This window comes from Trachypithecus francoisi, unplaced genomic scaffold, assembly GCF_009764315.1.
Source record: "Trachypithecus francoisi isolate TF-2019V2 unplaced genomic scaffold, Tfra_2.0 Lachesis_group9, whole genome shotgun sequence".
Classification (NCBI taxonomy): Eukaryota; Metazoa; Chordata; class Mammalia; order Primates; family Cercopithecidae; genus Trachypithecus; species Trachypithecus francoisi.
Genome location: NW_022681474.1, coordinates 18,692,090 through 18,720,089, shown reverse-complemented (window position 1 = coordinate 18,720,089; position 28,000 = coordinate 18,692,090). Strand labels below are relative to the sequence as shown.

Below are 28,000 nucleotides of genomic sequence, written 5' to 3'. Positions count from 1 at the left end.
AATCAAGTTTCACAAGAACTGATAAAAATTATACTGAGTTTCCAAAAATTAAAAAGCTTAGCAACATCACCACAATGTCTTGTAATGAATTCATTTAATTTCATCTGTTAAAGAACTGACTCCTTTTCTGGGGAGTAATAACCCTCCCAACACATCAGATATATAGCTTTGACTTCTAATTAGGCAGAGAAAGCTATCATCCAATTTTATTTATTTATTTTTGAGATTGTGCCTAATCTGGGCTTACTGCAACCTCTGCCTCCCGGGTTCAAGCGATTCTCCTGCCTCAGCCTCCTGAGTAGCTGGGATTACAGGAGCGCACCACCACAGCCAGCTACTTTTTTTTGTATTTTTAGTAGAGACAGGGTTTTGTAATGTTGGCCAAGCTGGTCTCGAACTCCTGATCTCAAGTGATCCACCCGCCTCGGCCTCTCAAAATGCTAGGACTACAGGCGTAAGCCACCATGCCCGGCCTATTATCCAGTTTTAACTCTTAAACCTTGTGATGGTTAATATTGAGTGTCAACTTGATTGGATTGAAGAATGCAAAGTATAGTTCCTGAGTATGTCTGTGAGGGTGTTGGCAAAGGAGATTAACATTTGAGACAGTGGATAGGGAGTGGCAGACCCAGCTTCAATCTGGGTGGGCACCATCTAAGCAGCTGCTAGTGTGGCTAAAGTAAAGCAGGCAGGAGAAGATGAAACAACAGGCTTGCTGAGCCTTCTGGACTTCATCTTTCTCCTGTGCTGGAGGCTTTCTGCCCTCAAACATTAGACTCCAAGTTCTTCAGCTTTTGGACTCTTGGACTTACACCAGTGGTTTATCAGGGGCTCTTAGGAGTCACCACTTGGTTAAGCTTACAATAATCCACTGTCATTCTCCAAGATCCATCTGTCTTCTGCACAGGCCAAATAGGAGAGTTGAACAGGGATGTGGTGGGAATCACTACCCTTGCGTCTTTCAAGTCCTTCATGGTGGCACTAATCTCTGCCGTCCCTCCAGGGATGTGATACTGTTTTTGATTTACTATTTTTCTAGGTAGAGGCAGCCCTAATGGCTTCTATTTGGCCTTTCCCAGCATAGTAGCCCTCACTCTACCAGTCAGAGAGCCACTGTGGGGGTTCTGCCAGGTGCTAAGTATGTTTATGCCAATTATGCATTCTGGCACTAGGGAAATGAGCACATGATGAGTCCTGGGACCCACTGGACCCACTGTCAGTCAGAACTGAGCTAAAACTCTATTAAAAGATGCTCTTTCAGCTACTCTTGGATAAGGATTTCAACAACAATTTTCTTTTTTTTTAGATGGAGTCTCACTCACTCTGTCACCCAGGCTACAGTGCAGTGGCGCAATCTTGGCTCACTGCAACCTCCACCTCTTTGCTTCTGCTGTCCATTATGGTAACGATGCCCACGTTGTCATTGATGGTTGAGTGTTGCCACTTGGCCTCTGCCACCTTGGGATCCAATTATTCCCACTGCACTTAAATTTTGTAGTTGAGTGACTGTGGTTCTCACTGTAAGATCTGGCATACAAAGAAGAGCAATCACAGAGCTCTTCAAGGATGCAGGTGTTCCTCTCACAAATCTTTTTCACAAGGTATTGGTGAAGGACATCTTCTGGGCCCTTCCAGCTGGAATGGGTAGGTCTAAAGTGACTAATCCACTCTAATATCTTAATCTCCCTAAGCCCTTGGATCCCTTCCTCTACACTAAACCAAGGGAAATCTGGCATTTCTAGCTCACACACAGTGGGTCATCTTTTGTTCCACATTTCAGCTAACCAAACAAATAAACTATTAGAACCTTTTCTAACTCCCTGAGTTACAACATTAAATGCAGAATCCCTGCTTAGTGGGCCCAAATCAGTAAGTTCAGCATGACCCAACTTTATGTTCCATCCACCATTGTCTCACACCCTTAATATCCATTCCCAAGCTTGTTCTCCAGATTTCTGCCTATATAAATCAGAAAACTAAAGCAATTCTTTTGTAGTGACCCATCTCCTTGTGGGTCATACTCTGAACCTCATCTCTAGGGGCCTACTAGGGCCTTAGTCTAGTTATATATCTAGAAGCAAATGGGTTTTGAGAGTGGGTCCTGAGGAGAATCAACATTGTCTTGCCTGGCAACTGCCTCAGGAGAGGCCATCATCACTGTTGCCTCAGGTAGTGCATCGTTAATCTCCTCAGACAAAGGGGGAAAGGCTGTTGGCAGCATGGGTAGAAGAGGGAATGTTGCCACCACTGGGGATGGGAAAGCTGTTTCCTCTGGTAAAAAAAAGGCTCATAAGAGTTTACAAGCTCAGCGTCCCCAATTTCATCTGGGTCTTCCCACACGTCCCCATTCCAAGTTGCTGGGTCCCATTCTTTTCCAGTCAATGCCCTCACTTTGACAGCAGACATCTAATGAGACTGAGCTCCACCTTTCATTGCAGGTCAGCCACTCACATGATAAGAGCTTGTGTCTGATTTTCCACAATTTGAGCCCTTTGTCTACAGAGATAAGACTCTCCCTCAGGGCAATCTTAGAAGCCCTGAGGCTCAGTATGTGCTTCTGGAGCTGGAAGTTCGAATCCCTGAACTCATTCATCCTTTGCTTCCTTTACCTTGTCCAGCGAACTTAGTAGCAACCAACCAACTTTATTATATTCCTTTATTCTCCACATATGGTCACAGGTATTATGTACGGAGTCACTAAACCCCTTGCCCCTCACGAGTGGTGAATCAGGAGTGTCAAATGCATCTCTTTTGCATAACTCTTTAAACAGTTCACACTAAGGACTATCAGCGTTCTCCATACTATTAGAAGTAGAGTACTCAGCATTTTTGGATGTCATCAGATTAAGCACCCAACTCTAGAAACCCCAAAACGAACTAAAGAACTCCATCCTTTTTAAACTCCAGCCCGTTTATCAAGTGACCTGAAAGGCTGCCAGTTTTGAATGGGGTCCAGAACAGGAGAAGGCTCTGCAACAGGTCCAGGTTACTGTGCTAGCTGCCCCGCCACTTGGGCCATATGACCCAGCAGATCCAACGGTGCTTGGGGTGTCAGTGGCAGATAGGGATGCTGTTTGGAGCCTTTGGCAGGCCCCCATAGGTGAATCACAGCAGAGGCTTCAAAGATTTTGGAGCAAGGCGCTGCCATCCTCTGCAGATAACTAGTGTCCTTTTGGGAGACAGCTCTTGGCCTGTTACTGGGCTTTGGTAGAAACAGAATGTTTAACTATGGGTCATCAAGTCACCATGTGACCTGAACTGCTTATCATGAACTGGGTGCTTTCTGACCCACCTAGCCAGAAAACAGGGTGTGCACAGCGGCATTCCATCATCAAATGGAAGTGGTATATAAGTGATCGGGCTCGAACAGGTCCTGAAGACACAAGTAAGTTACATGAGGAAGTGGCTCAAATGCCCATAGTCTCCACTCCTGCCACCCTGCCTTCTCTCCCCAGCCTGCACCAAGGGCCTCATGGGGAGTTCCCTATGATCAGTTGACAGAGGAAGAGAAGACTAGGGTCTGGTTCACAGGTGGTTCTGCACAATATGCAGGCATGAATATATGCAGGCATATATATAAATATGATGTATAGTGTAAAGAATATGGACCAAGACCTTATAGTCAGAGATAGTATAGCCGCTTACAAAGCTTTCCAATATTTACAGATAAAAACTCTAAAGTTTAATACATCATTCTCTGTATAGAAACAACTTATAAAAAATTGTCCTTAATGCTAATGTGAAATCGTTATGTAATATAGTAATAATGAATGTAAACCTATTTTGACCAAGGTATTACTAACACAAAAATAAAAACAGAGAAGTGAAAACAGGTTAACAAAAAAACTGGTGTCACTACATAATGCAATACGAAAATTCCACATAAAAAATATTTTACAGGCTTAGTGCAGGGGCTTACACCTGTAATCTTAGCACTTTGGGAGGTTGTGGCCAGAGGATCACTTGAGGCCAAGAGTTCAAGACATTGAACTGAGCAACATAGTGAGAACTTATCTCTACAAAAGTTAAAAAAAAAAAAAATTAGGTGTGGTGGCATGCACCTGTAGTATCAGGTATTTGAGAGGCTGAGGTGGGAGGATCACTTGAGCTATGATGGCACCACTGCACTCCAGTCTGGGCGACAGAGCAAGACTCTGACTCAAAAAAAATAGAAAAAAAGACCAGGTATGGTGTCTCATGCCTGTAATCCCAGCACTTTGGGAAGCCAAGGAGGGCAGATCGCCTGAAGTCAGAAGTTCAAGACCAGCCTGGCCAACATGGCAAAACCCTGTCTCTACTAAAAATACAAAAATTAACTGGGCATGGTGGCGCACGCCTGTAATCCCAGCTTCTCGGGAGGCTGAGGCATGAGAATTGCTTGAACCCAGGAGGCAGAGGTTACGGTGAGCCGAGATCGCACCACTGCACTCTAGCTGAGGCAACAGAGGGAGACCCTGTCTCAAAAAAAATAAAGAAGAAAAAAGACAAAGAAAAAAATATTTTACAATCTTGATGGTCTATCAAAATAAAAAAGAAAGAATTTTAAAATTAAGCCTTTTGACCTCACCATGGCAACAATAACTAGCAGCAACAGTCCATGAAATGTTTCTAATGCTAAGAAACTGTATATGTTCTTTAATATATATAACAAATCTAACAATTAAATTCAATACACAAATAGAACTACGTAGAATCCTCATGGAGAATATTTTAAACTTGAACTTTTAGCTTGAAATATTTTGATCTCTCTATCCAACTACAGTAACAGGCAAGAGTGAAAAGATAACACTTGGGAGGAATGAACGTCAACAAGGGGCCCTGCACCAGCCTGACCAACATGGTAAAAACACGTCTCTGGTAAAAATACAAAAAATTAGACAGGCATTGTGGTGCACACCTTTAATCTCAGCTATTCAGGAAGCCGAGGCACAAGAATCGCTTGAACCTGGGAGGCGGAGGTTGCAGTTAGCCAAGATCACACTGCTACACTCCAGCCTCGGCGACAGACCAACTCTGTCTCCAAAACAAAAAAAAGTTGCGGGGGGGGGTGGCGTGCATTGCGCATCTATTTGTAAGAGCCGAACCCCACCCCCGAACATTCAAGATCAACTATGGCTGCAAGTCCAAGTCTCAGTAATGTCAGTATTTGAAATAGCAAATTCTTTACCACTTATGCACTGAGGTGCTCCGAAATATTTGGCACACAAGAGAAAGAGGAATACTCTTGAAGATGTACTTTACTAAATGATAACGGGGCAAGCTCAAAGCAGCACCGAAGCAAAAGGGAATCATCTATGTTAGGCCTGACACTTATGCAGAAATGTGAGCGAGACTCACAGGCCCAGGACAACTTCTAATCCTAGATATGGAGGCTGAGAGGACTTGGATGGGCTTTGGCCATGCCATCCCCTCAGGAGGCAGTGTCCTCTGAAGAACACCCAGGAGAGAGCGTGGCTTCCTTGGTGTCAGCCTGTAGGATCCTTCCTCCAACAGCAGGGAATGTTTTTAGAGAAGGTATTGAGCAGAAGGCACTAGCTACTCATGGTGCATCGGTGCCTCAGAGGCAAGTGGCCTCTTTGTAAATTTCTGTGTTCACTGAATTTGCAACATGGCTAATAGGCTCTGAAATCAAAGACTGAACTTAGAGACACTGCAGCCTGAGAGCCTGGGAAACGTTAACTAGGAGAAAGGCACTGACTCATGGAAGTAATAGACATGTCATATGTCAGAGAAGGATAAATAAAAACATGTCTCAAATAATCTAGGCCAAAACTAGGAAAGATGCTCTTCCAGCTACTCTTGGATAAGAGTTTCAATAATAATTTTTTTTTTTTGAGATGGAGTCTCACTCACTCTGTCACCCAGGCTAGAGTGCAATGGTGTGCTCTCAGCTCACTGCAACCTCCGCCTCCCAGGTTCAAGCCATTCTCCTGCCTCAGCCTCCTGAGTAGCCAGGATTACAGGTATAAGCCACCACGCCCAGCCTCAACAATACTTTTCTACAGACGGATTGGTAGTTAAAACCATACTCAACTTATTATTGTCTAACATAGGCATGCATACCTCATTTAATCTGTGCCTTATGTAGGTATCGAATTTTGCATCACAGGAGGCCATATATTTCATTCATTTATTCTCCTTTTTAAAAAATAACTTTTATTTAAACTTTTTAATATGGACATTCTCCAAAATTCACAAATGTAGAGAGTGTAGTATAGTGAACCCCTACGCATCCATCACACAGCTTCAACAATACATTTCCACTTAAAACAGTTTTAAAGGGAAAAGTGCTTTACAGCCCATTCAAAACCTCAAGTTTTACAAACTATATACTCTTACATACCCACATAACAACCCTCTAATATTTCTGACTACTAATTTACTACAAAAGATTCTTTTAAGGATTAAAAAAAAAACCCTATTATTCTGAAGGAACGTTGTAAAAGCTCATCAGAATCAAAGATAGTATGCATTATAGATATGGACAGATAATGTCAAACTGAGGCCTTCTGTGCCTTCACATTCCCCAATATTTATTTGAATATAAGAGCTTTGCTAGCTGGGTGTAGTGGCTCATGCCTGTAATCCCAGCACTTTGGGAGGCCAAGGCGGGAGGATCACTTGAGCCTTAGAGTTGGAGACCAGCCTGGGCAACAGAGTGAGACTCCATCTCTACAAAAATTTTTTTTTAAATTAACCAGGCGTATCCCTGTGCCAGGAGCCAACCTGGTCTTCCCAAAGGGTAGTACCCCAGTGAAAATAAAAGCAAGAGAATAAAGTTCCCTGTAGGTCCTCTGTCCAAAAAAAAAAAAAAATTAACCAGGCATGGTGCTGAGCACCTGTAATCCAGCTACTCAGGAGGATCACTTTAGCCCACAAGCTCAAGTAAGCTATGATCACCACCACACTCAAGCCTGGGCGACAGAGCAAGACACTGTCTCAAAAAAAAGGAAAGAGGTGGGGTGCAGTGGCTCATGCCTGTAATCCTAGCACTTTGGGAGGCTGAGGCAGGTAGATCACGAGGTCAAGAGATTGAGACCATCCTGGCCAACATGATGAAACCCTGTCTCTACTGCAAATATAAAAGTTAGCTGGGTGTGGTAGCACATGCCTGTAGTCCCAGCTACTCGGGAGGCTGAGGCAGGAGAATCGCTTGAATTCGGGAGGCGGAGGTTGCAGTGAGCCGAGATTGCGCCACTGCACTCCAGCCTGGCAACAGAGAGAGACTCCATCTCAAAAAAAAAAAAAAAAAAGAAAAGAGCTTTTTTAGCTTCTTAGGCTCACATCTCTTCTCAAAGACCTTTCTGTTTTCAGTTGATAATATCGTGACAATTATAAGACACAACATATTTAAGCAAGATAAGCACAAGACACCACTTTATAGAAAGAGCAGATAGGACCACAGCATATTCTAGAGATCCTCTTGTCCTTTTTGATGGTACACCTAAGTACATGGACTCATCATAGTAAGTGTCTGATTTGGAGAGGAAACTTTTTGGTAAAAATATCTGCAAGTTGTTATAGCAAATATTTGGATGTTTGTGGTTCAGACTGCAAGGTACGCTTGATTATGTACATTTTTTTCTTAACTACTTGATGAACTCTATCCAATTCATTTAATAATGTTGCTTCCCTTTTTTACCTAATTCAAAAATGTTTAAAGTCACAAGCATTAAGCTCTCCTCCAAGTAATGTTAGCTAAAAAGAAGTTCCTGAACTGAGGACATTCTCCAAAGATGTGTAGTCGTCACTTGGAAGGTCAAATTTAACAATCAAAGAAAATAACTCCAAAAACAGCAGTTTCCAAACAGACCACTACTATTGCAGGGAAGCATTTTGGACTCAATTGTGTCTCCCCCCAAAATTTGTGTGTTGTAGCCCTAACCCTCAGCACCTTAGGATGTGGTTGTATTTGCAGACAGTCTTTACAGAAGTAATTAAGTTAAAATGGGGTTGTTAGGTTAGGTTCCAATCCAATAGGACTGGTGTCCCTATAAAAGATTAGTCCACAGACATGCACAGAGGGAAGACTGCCATCTGCAAGCCAAAGAGAGAGACCTCAGAAGAGGCCAACCCTGCTGACACCTTGATCTGGGACTTCCAGCTGCCAGAACTGTGAGAAAATAAATGTCTGTTGTTTAAGCCACTCAGTTTGTGGTATTTTGTGATGGCAGTCCTAGGAAAACAAATATAGTGAGTAATGAAGGTCATCTAATCTAAGCTACAGAAATGGCCCTTAATGACACCTGGGGGCTCTGATTTTTTTTTTTTTTTTTTTGAGACAGTCTCACTCTGTCACCCAGGCTGGTATGCAGCGGCACTATCTTGGCTCACTACAACCTTCACCTCTTGGGTTCAAGCGATTCTCCTGCCTCAGCCTCCTGAGTAGCTGGAATTACACGTGTGTACCTGGCTAATTTTTGTATTTTTAGTAGAGATGGGGTTTCGCCATGTTGGCCAGGCTGGTATCGAACTCCTGACCTCAAGTGATCCGCCCGCCTTGGTTTCCCAAAGTGCTAGGATTACAGACGTGAGACAATGCGCCTGGCCTGCAGGCTCTGAATTCATAAAGTGAGAAGAAAATCTGTCAAAAGAGCTAGCCAGGCACATGCAAGTCAACCTAATGCTTTATTTATTTACTTATTTAATAGAGATGGGTGTTTGGATGAGCGGAGGCAAGATGGCGCAGTTCTGGGTTTTTTGCCGTCAACTTTCCCGCGCCCTGGAGAGACGCGGGTCGACTGCGCAGGCGCAACCCGACCTCCAACGGAGAACGGGAACCCGCCTAGCCACGCCTACCGCCCCGCCCCCGACCCGCCTATGTCCCGCCCACTGCCCGCCCACTCCCGGGCCCAGGACATAAAAGCCACTCCCAGCAGGCGCGTGGTGCGAACTTCCTGGGCCCCTCCTCCTCTACGCACTACCCGGGAACCTTGTCCGAGAACGCCGGAGCGAACTTCCTCAGCCCCTCCTCCTGCGCGGGACCCAGGAACCTCGCCCGAGAGCGCTGGAGCGAGCTTCCTTGGCCCCTGCTCCTGTGCGGACCTGGGAACCTCGCCAGAGAACGCCGGAGCAACTTCGTCGGCCTCCACCGCCGGAGGCCGGTGAACCTCGCCCCTCCCTCACATTTGGTTTGTAAATAAAGGTTTTTTTTTTGCCTTGCCTACTTGCCTTTTCTCTGGCATTTGCTCTGGGGGTCGCATTAAAGCCAATCAATGGGGTCTCACTATGTTGCCCACGCTGGTCTTGAACTCCTGAGCTCAAGCAATCCTCCCGCCTTGGCGTCCCAAAGTGCCAGGATTACAGGCATGAGTCATCATGCCTGGCCAACCTAACACTTTTAAACAAATTCTGATGACAATCAGATGACAGCTCAGGGTATGGGCTCTGACCAAATAAATATTTCAATTACTCAATTACATGATCTGGCTTTATCTGTCCTCCAAATTGTTAGAGAGCAAGACTGATATTTTTAACCTTTAGATACGCAAGGAATGTAGGCGATGAGACATGTCAAACTGTGAAGGCATAAACATAAGATAACTTTGAAAATTTATGAAAATTTAAAAAATATTTTTAAAAATCAACACAAATAATTTTGAAAATCAGCCACATCAGGAAAGAAATTTTGTGGGTACACAATAACACAAGGATTTTGTGGTCACAATGGGCTTTCAGTTACACAAAAGAGCATGAAATTAACAATATTTACCAACATTCTCTTCAAAGTGCTTTTCAGACACCAAATAATTACCCAATTAAACCACTGCAAGATAAGCTGCTATTACTCTGGATTTAGTGAAAAGAACTAATAATTATTCTTTTAACAGTTTCTGTGAAGAAAGAACTCAATGTTTACCATATACAAGTGAGGACATCCCACCCTTTTAATGAGTAGGGACAGGAAAAAAAAAGGCTGATTATGTAAGTGAATTCAGTGGAGGACAGAGATGACTAAGAACCACAACCTGTGAAAACAGAGGATTTAATATGTAAAGCAGAGACCACCATTGGCAAAAGGCTATTTATGAATACTGCCAATACTTAGCATTACCGACTGACAATAGGAGATCTTCGGTCATGTCCTGAACAACGTAATTCATCACACTAGTGCTTGGGGCAGTTATGTCCAAGCAATTTATCATCATCATATCACTCGCCTGAGTATGAGAGGGGGAGAACTTTGATTGTTAACCTCTAGGGAGACTGGATTTATAGCCAGCATCCCCTAAGAATGCAGCACAGCTCTGCCCAAAGCACAATGCTCCCTGCTTGCCTTCTGTTTAACTCAGAATAAAAGAGTGAACACATTGCCCCCAGGACATTAACAGCAAAACCTAAGTCTGATACTCTTAGATTGGAAATCAGATAGCCAGGAAATCATATTTAAAGTACTCTTTGAAGCTGCCTGAAAAAAATGTATTAGTCAATGGTAAGTATGGATGATTCATTTCAAATGTCCTTCAGTGACAAAATAATTTCTGAAATGCATCCACTGATAACTGCATTTGGGAAGAATCATCTTTTCACAACTCACCCACGAACATTCCTCTGTATTGGAAAACTTGGAAGTGCACTGAAAATTGTTAAAAATATATAAATTGTGTTTTTCAAAAAATGAAAGCCTTGATTCCTATCCCTTCCAGGCATAGAACCTTAACCCATTTTACACTTTAACTTGGTCTGCCCTTACAAAATGTAATTAAACATCTAAATGTCATTTTTGCCACTTTTGATTAAAATCACAAAGCAGACTGGAGCATAATGGGAACAGCACACCTGCCATCTCCCACACAGTAAAAGCATGATTCATAGGACAAGCCTCTTTCAGGGCCCTCCCCGCAGCTCCCAAGGTATCTGGTAAACCAGAGCCAGAAATCCCCACATACACGCAGCTTATCTGATAATACTCATTACACAGGCTTGACCAGGCTAGGCCACAGTAACACACAAATCCCCAAATCTCAGGGTCCGAACACAACAAAAGTTTATTTCTAGCTCATCATATATGTCTAACACGGGAAGAAGGCAGGGGGGCTCTACTCACTGTTCTCTTTCTGTGACCTGGGCTGAGACTGCTGCCTCTATCTGGATGGTCACTGTGGCAGAGGGAAAGTGATTGTGACACATCTTTCACTGGCTCTTAACACACTTTTACCTGGAAGTGACACAGGTCACTCCACTTGTGTTTCATTAGCCAAACAAGTCACACGGCCATACCTGCCTGGAAGGAGACAGGGAAATGACTGGCACAGCTCACACTGAGCAGGCAGAGAGGTATTTGTACTCAGGTGGTTATTGTTTTGACAAAATAGGTAGAACCACAGAGCCAGTTTATGCCAAATGGAACCAGATATTTTATTTTTCTTAGTCTTTCTTTTCTTTTTTTTTTTTTAATTAAGAGATGACGTCTATGAATGAGAAGCCTTTTGTTATAAAAGTGTTATTAAGGGCCGGGCTTGGTGGCTCATGCCTGTAATCCCAGTACTTCGAGAGGCTGAGGCAAGTGTATCACCTGAGGTCAGGAGTTCAAGACCAGCCTGATCAACATGATGAAACTCCGTCTCTACCAAAAATACAAAAAAATTAGCTGGGCGTGGTAGTGCATACCTGTAGTTCCAGCTACTTGGGAGGCTGAGGCAGGAGAATCACTTAAACCTGGGAGGCAGAGGTTGCAGGGAGCCAAGATAGCGCCACTACACTCTAGTCTGGGCAATAGAGTGAGACTCTGCCACAAAAAAAAAAAAAAAAAAAAAAAAAAGTCTTACTAGGAAAACCTGGACCACTGTAAATACACTAGAAAGAATAGCTAAAGAAAACAGAACAAAGCCACATTTGATGTATGAAAAAGTATTCAACAACTATCTCAGTCAAGTTCCTAGGGATACTGAGCAGACTAGAGCTTGATCAGAAATTCTCAGTATTGTTACTATATGGCTTACTAGGGTATTTAATAGATTTGAAGTTGGCTGGGTGCCGTGGCTCACACCTGTAATCTCAACAGTTTGGGAGGCCGAGATGGGAAGATCACTTGAGCCCAGGAGTTCAAGACCAGCCTGGGCAACAAAAGAAGACCCCCATCTCTACAAAACTAAATAAACAAATACATATTTTAAAAAGAAGATATTTGAGGATAAACATTCCTCCTGTATGAACACTTCAAAGCACACGGAAGCAAAGGTGGACGTTTACCAAGCTCCTCTCATGCTATACAGTTCATCATTTTGTCTTTAAGCTTAAATCCGAGAGCAATCTCTCAACCCCCTGCATCAGGGCTGCTTACTCAACTTAAAATAGTCACAGGGATGCTATGGCCAAGCCCTGGCACCAAGTACGGTCAGGTACTTCTCCAGATTCTACATGATCTATTTTTGTGTTCTCTTGCTCTCTGCTTCTATTTGGCTCAAAATTTACTGACACTTCAAAGGATATTAAATTGCGTTTTTTTTTTCAGAAATGCTTCTCACTTTAGCCATATTCAAGGTATTTTCTGTCCTTCACAGGGAAGGGGAAATTTGCCCAGTGAAACTGATCTTTCCGTAAGTCCTTCCAGAAAAGCCACTGATTTTCCTCCTGTCTCACTAGCCACCTTCTGGCTGGATCCTCCCCTGCTGACCTCTAAAATACACATTTACTGATTTTTGATTGAATAAACAGATCCTTCCTGACTACCTTGTAATTTCAGCAGCAAATATGACCCAAAATTGGAAGATCTCTGAATCTATTCTGGTTTGAGGGCTGTCCAATTAAAAAGGAAAAAAACTGGCCCAAAATATCATTCAATGGTAAAATCAGGATCTTCTCTTCATAAATCCATAGATTATTAGATCCACTAGACTTAGAGACCACTTACCTTTTTTTCTTTACTTTTTTTTTTGAGACAGAGTCTTGCTCTGTCACCCAGGCTGGAGTGCACTGGTGTGATCTCAGCTCCAAGCCACCTCTGCCTCCCAGGTTCGAGCAATTCTCCTGCCTCAGCCTCTCCAGTAGCTGGGATTACAGGCACACCCACCACTATGCCTGGCTAATTTTTTGTAGAAAAGGGGTTTCACCATGTTGGCCAGGCTGGTCTCAAACTCCTGGCCTCAAGCCATCCACCTGCCTCACCCTCCCAAAGTGCTGGGATTACAGGTGTGAGTCACCGTGCCTGGCCTGAGACCACTTACCTTAATGTGTCTAGAAAACATAGGCAGGCCAGGCACAGTGGCTCACACCTGTAATCCCAGCACTATGGGAGGCTGAGGCAGCCACATCACCCAGGAGTTTAACACCAACATGGGCAAAATGGCAAAACCCCATCTCCACCAAAAATACAAAAAATAAAGTAGAAAATAAAAACTAGCCGGGCATGGTGGTGTGCACCTGCAGGAGATTGAGCTGAGAGGATCACTTGAACCGGGGAAGTGAAGGTTGCAGTGAGCTGTGATAGTACCACTGCACTCCAGCTTCAGTGAAAGAGTGAGACTTAGTCTTAAAAAGCAAAAGAGGCTGGGCGCGGTGGCTTACGCCTGTAATCCCAGCACTTTGGGAGGCCGAGGTGGGTGAATCATGAGGTCAGGAGTTCGAGATCAGCCTGGCCAATATGGTGAAACCCTGTTTCTACCAAAAATACAAAAATTAGCTGTGTGTGGTGGCGCACGCCTATAGTCCCAGCCACTCTGGAGGCTGAGGCAGGAGAATCGCTTGATCCCAGGAGGGGAGGTTGCAGTGAGCCAAGATCGCGCCACTGCGCTCTACCCTGGGCAAGGACGAGACTCCGTCTAAAAAAAAAAAGCAAAAGAAAACCAACTTGTCGAAAGTCACTGAGCTGGAAACAGAACTAGAATAGGGCTCTACTCATTCTGGGTCCAAAGTTCTTTAAATCAGCAACCCCTCTTACTGCCTATGTAAGGGTATACCTTTAGTTCCTGTTGACTTGTGATGTACAAAGAATGAGGTGGTCTAAGAGTAAGAGCACACAGGCTGTGGAGTCAGAAAGGCTCCACCTTTAAACTTTGTTTCCATCTGTAAACTTCCCAGCAGTGTGGCCTAATCTTTCTGTACCCTTAGGTTTGTCGTTATCACTAGAATCCTTCACAGGGTTGCAGAGTGGATTAAGCAAGAGTGCACAGGACTCAGACACATGACCGCTGGTGATCAGCTTTTACAAACTGTCAAAAAATATAGACCTGTAATGCCAGCACTTTGGGAGGCCAAGGCAGGCAGACTGATTAAGCCCGGGAGTTCAAAACCAGCCTGGGCAACATGGAGAGACACTGTCTACAAAAAATACAAAAATTAACCGGGCATGGTGGCACGTGCCTGTAGTCGCAGCTACTCCGGAGGCTCAGGAGGCTGAGGCAGGAAGTTCGCTTGAGCTCAGAAGGTCGAGACTGCAGCTGTGATCGCACCAAATGCACTGTAGCCTGGGCAGCAAAGCGAGACTCCGAATAAAAAAAAAAACAGGAAAAAAAAAGCTTATTAAAGGAGGCTTAGCAGGGAATAACCGCCCCCACCCAGCACAGCAAACCGATGACGCCCCGGGGCATTGCTGTCGAGTCAAAGGGAGCTAGAGCCGCAAGGGACCGGCGCTCTTCGCAACGTCCCTCAAGCACTTAGGGAGAGGCGGCAGGGCCCACGCGCCAGTGGCTTGAAAATCCTTCCTTCCGGCAGGACCCTCGCGCGGAACTCTGCAGCGAACTCCGGCCGCGCGGACTCCGCGGTCGGGCCCCACTCTTCCTACTGGGCCCACAGTTCCGGCTCCTGCTCTGACTCCTGAGAGCCTTACCTCGGGTACAACGCGCCGCCTTCTCCCCTGGGAACTTCCGCCAGGCCAACTTCCCGGGCCTTTTTAGTCTCCTCTCTTCACTCCCACTTCGCCCTTTTGTTCTCTCCCCGCCCCTGGCCCGAGGTCACGCCCTCACGGAGTCCTAGGACACGCCCCGTGGGTCCTCTTCGTAGGACACACCCTTCAAACCCTCGCCACGCCCCACCCTGGTCCCGGGCCCTTTCCCGCTAGTCTCTGCCTAGCCACAGCCTCCTGCAGGCGCTGTCTAACTGACTGTAGTTTGGCTGAATGAAAAAAATTCCGGGCTAGATCCCCAAACGGAAAGAAACTGTTGCTTTTTCCCCAGATCCCAGTTCTCCATAGAACAGCCTGGAACAAGGGAGCATTCCGTAGCTCTTTTAGTTTTCCCCAAGAATAAATCGGAGGTGGCGCGCTGGCAATTTGATGTCACAGTGGGTTCTGGACCCTCATGCTGCATACGGAGAACTTTGGTTTTGTGTTCCCACTTGTCACCGTTTCCTGCCCTGGGGCCGCGTTTCCTTCTCTTTAGATTAGAGTGCGGTGCTAGAGAACTTGAACTGGCCCTGGTACTTGCGGTGACTGAAATGAACTTAGTGAGAATGTTTGAGTCTGTTGGCAAAACATGATGCTTGGAGCAGCTGCCACAATGAAGAGTCATACCTTTAGGTATTGTAGGGGGCCAAGGGCAAACCTCTTCTTCATCCTCTGAAGGTTTGCTGAAAATCAACTGACAAAAGGCAGTTTCGCAGTAGAAAAGGCCTACAAATATACTTGATCATAGCTTTATGTGACCCAGGAGCCTTCAGAATGAAAACCCAAAGATGCAGGGGAAACGGTCCATTTTTTTTTTTTTTTTTTTGCTTAGGTTCAACAAAGTATGAACCGCCATGTATTCAGCTGGTGCAAAAGTAATTGCGGTTTTTAATGGCAAAAACCACAATTATTTCTGCACCAACCTAATAGACACTACGATGGCATAAGAAGGGTCTGCTCTAATGCTAATAGACTCAGTGACAAAGCCCTGTCTGTTTGGATTCTTTTTGGCTTTTCTGTGCAGTGTTCCTTTCTTCTGGGTATAGGGCAGGACCCTTTTTGGAATGGAGGTCTTATGACCTACAGTCAAACAGAGCAGGCCAGAGAATTTCTTTACGGCCAGTTTTGACGCAGAAAGGCAGGGGTTACGTAGAGTCAAACTTTTAGGTTTTAGGCTTGGCTTTGGGGATAGGGAGGTTCTGGCTTCTGTGAATCACCTTGGGGAAGAGGGATTCCAGTTTCTAGAATGAAGGGCCAGAGGCAGGAGGACATGAGGTTAGAGAGAGCTGCTTCTAAGGCCTTCATTTTGGGGTATCATTTTCTGAACCCCAACAATATTACACTGTAATCAATTATTATTATTTTGAAATGGCTCTGTTGCCCAGACTGGAGTACAGTGGTGTAGTCATAGCTCACTGCAGCCTTGAACTCCTAGGCTAGAGGGATCCTCCTGCCTCAGCCTCCTGAGCAGCTGGGACTACAGGTAAGCACCACCACACTCGGCTAATATTTGTAATTTTTGTAGAAATGGAGGTCTCGCTATGATGGCCAGCCTGGTCTCAAACAGCTGAGCTCAAAGGATCCTCCCACCTCAGCCTCCCAATGTGTTAGGATTACAGGCACGAGCCAAAGCACACGGCCTAGTCAATTAATTTTATCCTGAATCCTGAGAAAAAAAAAAGAATAGGTATGCAGATGGGCAGAAGCTACAAATGTCATTTCAAAGGAAAGTAGAGATTTAATAATAATAATAATAGATGATGCTTATGGGGGCCAACTCTGCCGGGTTTTGTAATGGGTGTACGGTATTTTGTTTAAGATTTTGAGCAACCTGCATGTAGCAGGAGCTATTTCACTCCAATTACAGACAAGAAAACAGACTTAGACAAGCACCTTGTTCAAGGATAGGACTAGGGACCCAGATTAGTTGATATCAGTCACTACACTATGCCTTCTTAGTAGAGAATGGGGAACTTTTGTTTGTTTGTTTTTGAGACAGAGTCTTGCTCTATTGCCCAGGCTGGAGTGCAGTGGTGCAATCTTGCCTCACTGCAGCCTCCACCTCCTGGTGTCAAGGGATTCTCCTGCTTCAGCCTCCTGGGTAGCTGGGATTACAGGCGCGCGCCACCAGGCTCAGCTAATTTTGTATAATTTTAGTAGAGATGGGGTTTCACCATGTTGGCCAGGTTGGTCTCAAACTCTTGACCCCAAGTGATCCACCCGCCTTGACCTCCCAAAGTGTTGGGATTACAGACGTGAGCCATTGCACCAGGAGCGAATGGGGCACTTTGATAGGAGATTAATAGAAATAAATTAATTCATTTAAATCAGAAAAAAGGAGAATAAAAGGATATACAGGTCTTGTTCTCTGTTTTTTTGTTTTTTAAGGGTAAAAGTACAAGAAGTTATTTAGAAAAGGGGTTGGTTGGTAAAGGATAGTCAGGGAGAAGATATTGAGGAAAAAATTGGTTCTTAAGGAGGGTGGCTGGGTAAATCCTAGAAACATTAAAGGGATAAAAATAAGGTCTAAGAGTAGAAGAGACAAGAATAAATGGAGGGGTTAAGAACCGCAGAGGCATGAGTGCCTGGATATTAGTAGCAATGATTTGGGTGCACACTGAGATTCTATAATGAGGAGACGGATCCGGATCCAGGGAGGCTTCCGAAGTGATTTCAGTGCTAGTTCCCACTTCGTGTGTGCTACAAGTGTGGAGCCGTATAAATGTGTACCTGACAGTGGGTGTTAACGGGAGGCTCGCAAGTCGATTATTTATAATGTTACGTATTTCAGTAGTCCATGCTGCCAGATGTTAAATGATACATGAAGTCCTTGTTAAAAAATGACTTCAGGCCAGGCACAGTGGCTCATGCCTACAGTCGTGCCACTTTGGGGGGCCAAGGTGGGCAGATCAGTTGAGGCCAGGAATTGGAGACCAGCCTGGCCAACATGGTTAAACACCGTCTCTACTAAAAATACAACAGTTAGCTGGATGTAGTGGTGCACGCCTGTAGTCCGAGCCACTCAGGAAGCTGAGGCATGAGAATTGCTTGAACCTGGGAGGTGGAGAGTGCAGTGAGCTGAGATCACGCCACTGCACTTCAGTCCAGTGACAAAAAGAGACCCTGTCTCAAAAAAAAAAAAAAGAAAAGAAAAAAAGGAAAAGAAAAATAAACTTTAGTTTTTCTTTATCGAAGTTACTAAATTCTCCACTGCCCACATTAAATCCACTGAGTAAGATTTGTGATGGATTTCAAATGCAGGCTCTTATTTCTGTGGCTTTACTCCTTAGAAAGATAGTGGTAAAGAGATTTTATTTCTCTTTTGAAAGAAGCAGCTACAAAGAAACTTCAAATTAATATGCAGCAGATTTATTTCAGGAACTTTCTCAAACTATTGTGCACAGGTGTGTTCAAAGAAACACAGAGACCAGGTGTTGTGGCTCATGCCTCTAATCCCAACAGTTTAGGAGGCCGAGGAAGTCAGAAGTTTGGCCAGTCAGTCAGCCTGGCCAACATGGTGAAAACCCATCTCCCCTAAAAAAAAAAAAAAGAGAAACTACAGGCCAGGTGCAGTGTCTCATGCCTGTAATCCCAGCACTTTGGGAGGCCAAGGAGGGTAGAGCACAAGGCACAAGGTCAGGAGTTCAAGATCAGCCTAGCCAAGATGGCGAAACCCTGTCTCTACTAAAAAAGAAAAAAAAAAAATTAGCCAGGCGTGGTGGTGGGCACCTATAATCCCAGCTACTTGGGAGGCTGAGGCAGAGAATTGCTTAAACCTGGGAGGCGGAGGATGTGTTGAATGAAGATCATGCCACTGCTCTCCAGCCTGGGCGACAAACTCTAACTCAAAAAAAAAAAAAAAAAATTAGCTGAGCGTGGTGTGGTGCACCTGCAGTCTCAGCTACTCGGGAGGCTGAGACAGGAGAATCCATTAAACCTGGGAGGTGGTGGTTGCAGTGAGCCAAGATCTCACCACTGCACTCCAGCCTGAGAGACAGTGAGACTCCATCTCCAAAAGCAAAAACAAAAACAAACACAAAGAACAGTAGTGAAAATCATGTAAATCCAATGCACAAGAACAGAAAACTTTTTAGCATATAGCATCTGTGTACATACTGTAATCCTATTTCACTAAGCACTCTTGTTAGTTAAGCACCAGATGCTATAGTATGTTTTAGAAAGTAAAATAAACATTCTTCACTACTGGCCTCAAAATCTACTAGCCCTGGGATAGGCGGACAAGAATGGGTGAAAAGTGTCCTTGATGATGTTCTGCTGTCAAACAGGATAATCTGGCATCAAGCGTGTGCCCAACTTTATTTTTCAGTCTTTCTTCCTAGAGAAGCTTAACTTGGAAATAATTTTTGAAACTGAGAATATCAATGTACTGTCGTATGTCTGTGATGAAATAGCAAAGTTGAAAATCACATTATTAAGGAACTGGGTTTCCAAATCAATGTCTCAGTTAAAGGTTTAGTTCAAATGCACTCTCATTTCTACAGTACTTGCTTTTCATTTTCATAGTATCTTTGAATTTTGACAGTACCTGTACCCAGGAACAGTAAATTGGCAAAAAGAATGAAATCAAAAGCAAACATCCAAAGCTCCTGCTGTTTGGGTTAAACTTCTAGAAAACACCCAGGTTTTCATCACCCTAGTTAGTTGTTTTAAATATTTACACAAAAGTAGTCGATAGAAACCATCTGGGGAGGACACAATAGAAAATAATCCAGATAATTATCAGATAAGCAGCAGGAAAAAAATGCAGAACCTGTGATGTCAATTCTATCAGTAATGTTGCTGTTAGGTTTTAATTGTTAATTGGAAGCTGAAATTTATAGTGCTGCAGAGATTTTCTTGGTTTAATTTTGAGTCATGGTGTGATAAGCCATTCCTATCATTTAGAGGACATCTATTAGATACTAATGTCACAAGAGAACTAGAACAGAACTTTCAACACACAGATCTTTTTCTATCAAATTCCTATTCTTTGTATCCCCCAGAAAATACAACTAACTATTCAAGGTATATTATTATTTCACTTAGAAGCAAAGGAAAAGAAATTTAAATCATTCTAGATTTATTTTATTTTATTTTTTTTGAGACGGAGTCTCTCTCTGTCGCCAGGCTGGAGGGCAGTCTCAGCTCACTGCAACCTCCGCCTCCCGGGTTCGAGTGATTTTCCTGACTCAGCCTCCTGAGTAGCTGGGACTACAGGCACGCGCCACCATGCCCAGCTAATTTTTGTATTTTTAGTAGAGACGGGGGCTTCACCATGTGGGCCAGGATGGTCTCCATCTCTTGACCTCGTGATCCGCCTCCCAAAGTGCTGTAATTACAGGCGTAAGCCACCGTGCCTAACCTCATTCTAGATCTTAAAGGGCCAAACTGAGAACACATAACCCGCAACTGAGTGAACCTTTCATCCGGGACTATGTCTTCATCAGTAAGTTTTTACAACCTTTTGTAGAAGCCAACTACAAGTTTGTCTTAAAAACTATTTTGACTTCATAGCTGCTGTGGATAACGGGGAGGCAATTCGTCAAAAAATATCCATCATAATTGCCAGGTGATCCAGCAATTTCACTTCTTGGTGGAATTCTACCCCAGAAGTAAACTCAGGAGCTCAGTGTTTTATAGCATTATTCACAATAGCCAAAAGGTGGAGGCAACCCAAATGTCCAATAGATGAGCAGATTAAAAAAAAAAAAAAAAAAGTGGCATATAGGCACAACAGAATAGTATTTAATCTTAAAAAAGAATAACATTCTGGGCCGGGCACAGTGGCTCATGCCTGTAATCCCAGCACTTTGGGAGGCTGAGGTGGGTGGATCACCTGAAGTCAGGAGTTCGAGACTAGCCTGGCCAACATGGTGAAATCCCGTCTCTACTGAAAATACAAAAAATTAGCCAGGCGTGATGGTGACACCTATAATCCTAGCTACTCGGGAGGCTGAGGCAGGAGAATCACTGGAACCCAGGAGGCAGAGATTGCAGTGAGCCAAAATCACACCATTGCACTCCAGCCTGGGCAACAAGAGCGAAAATCCGTCTAAAAAAAAATAAAATAAAAAAGAATAAAATTCTGATAATGCTGGAGCTTAGATGAACTTGGAAGACATTTTGCTATGTGATATAAGCCAGACACAGAGCAGACATTGCATTATTTCACTTCTATGAGATACCTTAAGTAGTACCTTTATAGAGATAGAAAGGAGAAAGGTGGTTACCAGGGGCTGAGGGAAGGAGAAAATGAGGAGCTGTTATCCATCTGGGATGATAAAAAAAGTTCTGGAGAGCAGCAGTGTGCATACTTGTACAACAATGTGAATGTACCCATATTGAACTGTACTTCAAAATGGCTAAAACCAAAAATAATAATAATAAAAGGTTAAAATAGTAAATTTTATGTTATGTATATTTTGCCACAATAAGAAATATTTGACTTTGGATGGCTGTGTAGATAACCAACAACAACTCGAATTAGAACACCTATTACACTCACTAATATTTGCTTATATATATATATATTTTTTGAGACACTGAGGCTGAAGTACAAGGCATGATATCAGCTCACTGCAACCTCTGCCTCCCGGGTTCAAGCAATTCTCCTGCCTCAGTCTCCTGTATAGCTGGGATTACAGGCGTGTGCCGCCACGCCTAGCTAATTTTTGTATTTTTGGTAGAGATGGTGTTTCACCATGTTGGCCAGGCTGGTCTTGAACTCCTGGTCTCAAGTGATCCACCCACCTTGGCCTCCCAAAGTGCTGGGATTACAGGCGTAATCCCAGCCTATATATTTTTTTAGCTTAGCAATTTCTTTTGGTATCTGCAACGGTGCCCAGACTACGTATTTTTTTAGCTTAGCAATTTCTTTTGGTATTTGTGACAGAGACTTAATGGTATTTGGTGACTGTGCTCACCGAACCCATTTCCCACTCCTCCTGGACACATGGCTACACTACATTTCCCAGTCTTCCTGGCAGTTAGGTGTGTTCCTGCCACCACATTCCAGCCAATGGGATGTGGGAGAAGTAGACATGTTCCTTCCAGAACCGACCCATCAACAATCATCCTTCCTCTCTTTGTTCATCTGTGGGCTGGCTAAAGAGAATTCTCTAGGACCTGTGGAATGCAGCTGCAGGAGGGCAGGGGGCTATATTTGAAGAGCTATGTGAAGCAGAACTCTCCTACCAACCCTAACATCTGATATAAATATAAATGATATAAATAAGAAACATAGGCCAGGCATGGTGGTGCACACCTGTAATCCCAGCTACTCAGGAGGCTGAGGCAAGAGAATCGCTTGAACCCAAGAGGCAGAAGCTGTAGTGAGCCAAGATTGCACCACTGCACTCCAGCCTGGGCAACAGAGCAAGAGTCTGTCCCCCCCCCCCCCAAAAAAAAGAAAGAAAGAAAAAAGAAAAGAAAAGAAAGAAAAATGTAGTTTTATTGTCATAAGTCACTAAGATTTGGGGATTATTTGGTACAGCAGATAGCCTACCTTAATTAATATGGTATTTGTCCTAGTAAGAGAATTCGAAGAATCTGTATGCAAATTGAAAACTGCCTTTCTTTAGCCAGCCATTAATAACTAATATTAAATAGGTCCCAGGATGACTTCCAAATCCTTGGGAGAATTATTTAAATACTAGAGGCATCTATTAGCACACAATAATGTGATTATTGGTCTCTAATAAACACAGTGTTGAGAGCTGGATTAATTAAACAGAAGGAATTAAACCCTCAAAAAGATGGCCAGGAAGCTATTTATTAACTGGAAGCTCAACCATGTGTATCTGTGAAGAACGCCAAATGGTGGTGTTCTCAGTGTTGAAAAACAATGTGGTCTGGAACCAAACATTGCAAGGATAAGTTGAATTTATAAATCAAAGTCATTGACTTTTTTTCTTTAAGTAATATGAATAATTTGTTTTCATTTGAAGGTCTTCCAAAAAAAATTTTCTGCCATGGAGTTAGTTAAAAATTCTAATCAGAAACTTTGTTTAATACTGTTTTTAGGCCAGGTACAGTTGCTCATGCCTGTAATCCCAGTGCTTTGGGAGGCTGAGGCAGGAGGATCACTTGAGTCCAGGAGTTCAAGAGCAGCCTGGGCAACATAGGAAGAGCCTGTCACTACAAAATTGAAAAATTAGACATTAGGCGGGCATGGTGGCATGCACCTGTGTTCCCAGCTACGTGGGAGGCTTAGGTGGGAGGATCTCTTGAACCTGAAAGGTCAAGGCTGCAGCGACCCGTGATTGTGCCACTATATCCCAGCCTGGGCAACAAAGCAGATACCCTGTCTCTTAAAAAAAAAAAAAAAAAAAAAACTCCTGCTTTTGATTGTACTATGTAAGGAACACATGCCTTTGCAGCTTTAGTTACTAAAGAACTCCTCTGCATGTGTAGTTTGCAAAATTGTGTCACTTACTTAGTAAATATTACCAGGATATATAAAAATATCTAGGATATATAAAAACATCTAGGATATATAAAATTATATATAAAAATAAAAATCGTATATACAATACATAAAAATTATGTTGCAGCTAAAATAACCAGAGTTTGATTCAATCTCCTAGCTAGAATAAAGGAGAAATATCAGAGTCTTGTCTCTGGAATGAATCTCCTGCCAGGGTGTGCTGCAACACGTGGATTCTCTGTGAACATTGGGGACCAGGTGGCGTAGACCAGTCCATTGGAAAGTAGCTCTGCAGTCAGATAGACCTGACTTCAACTTCTGACTCCTCTCTTTTCTGGCTATGGGACCTCTTAATATCTCTGAGTCATGGCGTCTTCATATAAAATGGGGATATTAGTACATCACTCTGGCCAACTCCAGGTTGCCTCAAAGATCCTTTTCCCTTTCTGTCACACTACTAATTTAGTGAGGTTCATGGCCTCCCAGTTAAAGATGACATTGCCCAGCATCTCTTGCAGCTAGGCATGGCCCTACGACTAAGAAGATTAAGTGCATATCCCACCCCACTGGGAGACGATGAGAATTGAAGAAGCTTCCTGGAAACCAGTGTTGAGGATGGCAGAAACCCTGTACCTTTGTAGGGTTGGTGTGTGAATTAAATGATACACAATATGAAAGTGTCTTATTTGGGGTCTTTAGAACAACACTGGAGTTAGCTAGACAAGAGAGGGTAATTAGGATTTAAGTACAGAGAAGTCAGAAATAGCAAACAGAATTGAGCAAATAATGTGCTTTTAACTGAGGTCAGGAGTTCGAGACCAGCCTGGCCAACATGGCAAAACCCCATCTCTACTAAAAATACAAAAATTGGCCAGGTGTGGTGGCATGTGGCTGTAAATGCCAGCTACTTGGGAGGCTGAGGCAGGAGACTTGCTTGAACCCGGGAGATAGAGGTTGCAGTGAGCTGAGATCACACCACTGCACTCTACCCTGGGCAACAGAGCGAGGTTCCAATAAGAAAAAAAAGAGTGGGGGGCAGTGGCTCACACCTGTAATCCCAGCACTTTGAGAGGCTGAGATGGGCAGATCACCTGTGGTCAGGAGTTCAACACCAGCCTGGCCAACATAGTGAAACCGTGTCTGTACTAAAAATACAAAAATTAGCCAGATGTGGTGGTGCCACACCTGTAATCCCAGCTACTCGGGAGGCTGAGGCAGGAGAATCACTTGAACCCGGATGTGGAAGTTGCAGTGAGCCAAGATCATGCCACTGCACTCGAGCCTGGGTGACAGAGCGAGACTCCATCTTAGAAAGAAAAAAATAGTGCTTTTAGACAGGAGGGTAGGTGGGACTCAGGGTGTGGTAGCCTAAGCAATCACCGTGCAGGGAACATCTGCCAGAAACCCAGGATCCAAAGGTCAGGAGAAGGGATCCAACACCATGACTGCGGGCCGGAAACCAAGTTATCAGTGCTCTGGACCCAGAGTCTAGGTGCAATGATTTAGGAATGATTTAGTCAATATAGTGGCAATAACAATAATAATAGTGACAAAAATAACGATCATTTGTTGACAGTCTTGCTAGTCTCTATTCTAGTAGGGCTTTGTAAACATTTTAAAGGTTTAGAGGCACATAATCCCCATTTTACTGATGCTCAGAGATGTGGCCTTTTCGCTCAAGGACTCATAGCTAATAAATAGCTAAGTCAAGATTCAAATTGATATGGTCTGGTTGTGTCCCCACCCAAATCTCATCTTGAATTGTAGTTTCCATAATCCCCATGTGTCGTGTGAGGGACCTGATGGGAGGTAATTGAATCATGGGGGCAGTTACCCCCATGCTGCTGCTGTTGTGATAGTGAGTGAATTCTCACAATACCTGATGGTTTTATGAGGGGCTTTTCTCCCTTTTGCTCAGCAATTCTCCATCCTGCCACCATGTGAAGAAGGACGTGTTTGCTTCTCCTTCACCCAAGATTGTAAGTTTCCTGAGGCCTCCCCAGTCCCACGGCACTGTGGGTCAATTAAACCTCTTTCCTGTCTAAATTACCCAGTCTTGGGCAGTACTTTATAGTAGCATAAGAACGGACTAAGACAGTAAGTCTAGGACGAGCAGACTCTAAAACTCAAACTCTAAGAACTGCTCAATAATCCAATCCCAGTTATTTGGGAGGCTCAGGAAGGAGGATCGCTCAAGACCGGGAGTTTGAGACCAGCCTGGGCAACATAGTGAAACCTCATCTCTTAAAAAAAAAAAAAAATTAGCTGGGCATGGTGGCAGGCTCCTATTGTTCCAGCTACTCGGAGGCTAAAGTAAGAGGGTGGCTTGAGCCCAGGAGTTCGAGGCTGGAGAGAGCTATGATCACACCATGGCGCTCCAACCTGGGCAACAGAATGAGACCCTGTCTCTTAAAACAAAACAAAACAAAACAAAACAAAACAAAACAACACAGTAATCTAAGTGAAGCATTTAGCACAGTGCATAGCAAAGGGATCAATAGACGTTAGCTGTTATCTAGACAAGGGATTGTTAGGCACAGATCAGCAGAAGCAAAGTGGAAACTCACCTGGAGGCCCTGTGAAGGCAGGCTCCTTATATACTGGTGTATGTGTGTGCGTGTGTGTGTGTGTGTGTGTGTGTGCACGCATGTGTGCCTGCATGGGTGTGTGGAGGGGAAGCCAGTGTGTAGGTGGAGGGACACAGTGGGAGGTGTTCTGGTGAGTAAGGAAACTTGACTCATATCAGAGAGTAAAGAAGTGAGGAATCAGAAAGCAAAGGTGTTCCTAATCTCAAGCATTCTTTGTTCTCTTCAATTGTGCAGAGAAGGAATGAGATGCTTTCATAATAGGGAAGCTGGAAAGAAAAGCTAACACTCTTCTTGGTTATCACAGAATCAGAGATGTTTAGAGCCAGAAGAAGATCTTAAAAACAATCTAGTGTCCAACCCTTTCCTCTTGGAAGTAGGCAAAGGACATTCACTGGGATTTTTAAAAATCACCATCTGCAGAGAAATAAGCAAACTCAAAAGGGCTTTTAATGCAAAGAGCCTGAAGTCTCAGAGAGAGGTTTTATAGAAGCAGGGTGAGTCAGAAAGCACTTCATAATCACAGCATATGTGTGAGATTAAGGTTAGAAGATGTGTTAATAGGAACAGATGTAATAGGAAAATTTTCATATTAGGCTTTGGCATTCTTTTTCTTAAGATTCCTTAAACTGTTTAAAAATAGAGTATTTCATTATTCTGATATTTAGATGGTAATGGGATGTGAGGATAATTGGGTCATTTTCATAAGGAACTATCTTTGGCTGGGTGTGGTGACTCACACCTGTGATCCTAGCACTTTGGGGGGCCGAGATGGGAGGATGGCTTGGGCCTATGAGTTGGAAACTAGCCTGGGCAACATAGCAAAACCTCATCTCAAAAAAAAATAAAATAATTAGCTGGGCTAGGTGCAGTGGCTCATGCCTGTCATCTCAGCACTCTGGGAGGCCAAGGTGGGCAGATCACCTGAGGTTAGGAGTTCAAGACTAGCCTGGCCAACATGGCAAAACCACATCTCTACTAAAAATACAAAAATTAGCCGGGCATGGTGGCACATGCCTATAATCCCAGCTACTTGGGAGGCTGAGGCAGGAGAATTGCTTGAACCTGGGAGGTGGAGGTTGCAGTGAGCCAAAATCACACCACTGCATTTCAGCCTGGGTGACAGAGTGAGCCTCCATCTCAACAATAACAATAACAAAACAAAATAATTAACCAGGCGTGGTGTTGCATGCTATAGTCCCAGCTACTTGGAAGGCTGAGGTGGGAGGATGGCTGGATCCCAGGAGTTTGAGGCTATAGTGAGCTATTATTGCCCCACTGCACCCCTGCCTGGGTGACAAAGCAAGACCCTGTCTCAAAAGAAGAAAAAGAAAAAAAGACTATTTTTTTAATCTAAGGATCATAATTGTGGCAGCTCTTATTTGAGTGCAAGCAGACAGTTTTTTTTAAAAATTGATACAGAAGAATAATGCAATATATATTACATAATTTATAAGGCCCAGTAATAAGGTAAACAGCTGTGAACCCAACCCAGCATTGTCGATGCCATTGATGTTCTTTGCATATCTCCCCACTCCCACGTTTCTCACCTCCCCACTGCAGGCAGCCACCCTTCTGAATTTTCTGTTAATTATTATTATTTTTATTATTTTTTGAGATGGAGTCTCACTGTCACCCAGGCTGGAGTGCAGTCGCATGATCTCGGCTCACTACAACCTCCGCTTCCTGAGTTCAAGTGATTCTCCTGCCTCATCCTCCCGAGAGGCTGGGATTACAGGTGTGTGCCATCATGCCCGGCTAATTTTTGTATTTTTAGTAGAAATGGGGTTTCACCATGTTGGCCAGTCTGATCTTGAACTCCTGACCTCAGGTGATTCATCTGCCTCGGCCTCCCAAAGTGCTGGGATTACAGGCGTGAGCCACTGCACCCAGCTTATGTTAATTATTCTTGTTATTTTTAGAGACACCCAGATTGCAGGCCCTTCACCACTACTACCTCCTGCAGGCAGGATACAGAATAGTGGGAAAGTGTTACCCTTGAAAATCAGACCTGCAAAGTGACAGCAAATGCCATTTTTCTTAATACAGTTTTGTTCAAGTGTAACTTGTCTTTAAAGTTAACAGTGGTACTTTTCAGACATGGAACATAAGACAAAAGTCACTTATAAAAGTTCCTTCAAGCGCCAGAATCAACAACAGTTTTCAACA

General features: G+C 43.8%; 1 protein-coding gene across 1 annotated transcript in view; it reads right to left on the bottom strand.

Moving 5' to 3' along the window:
• PTER (phosphotriesterase related) overlaps positions 1–14,890 on the bottom strand; it is a 79,099-nt gene extending 64,209 nt beyond the window's left edge. Inside the window, 1 exon segment of the mRNA XM_033208499.1 lies at positions 14,768–14,890. The gene's annotated coding sequence lies outside the window, so the exon portion shown is untranslated.
• Between the last annotated feature and the right edge of the window lie 13,110 nt (positions 14,891–28,000).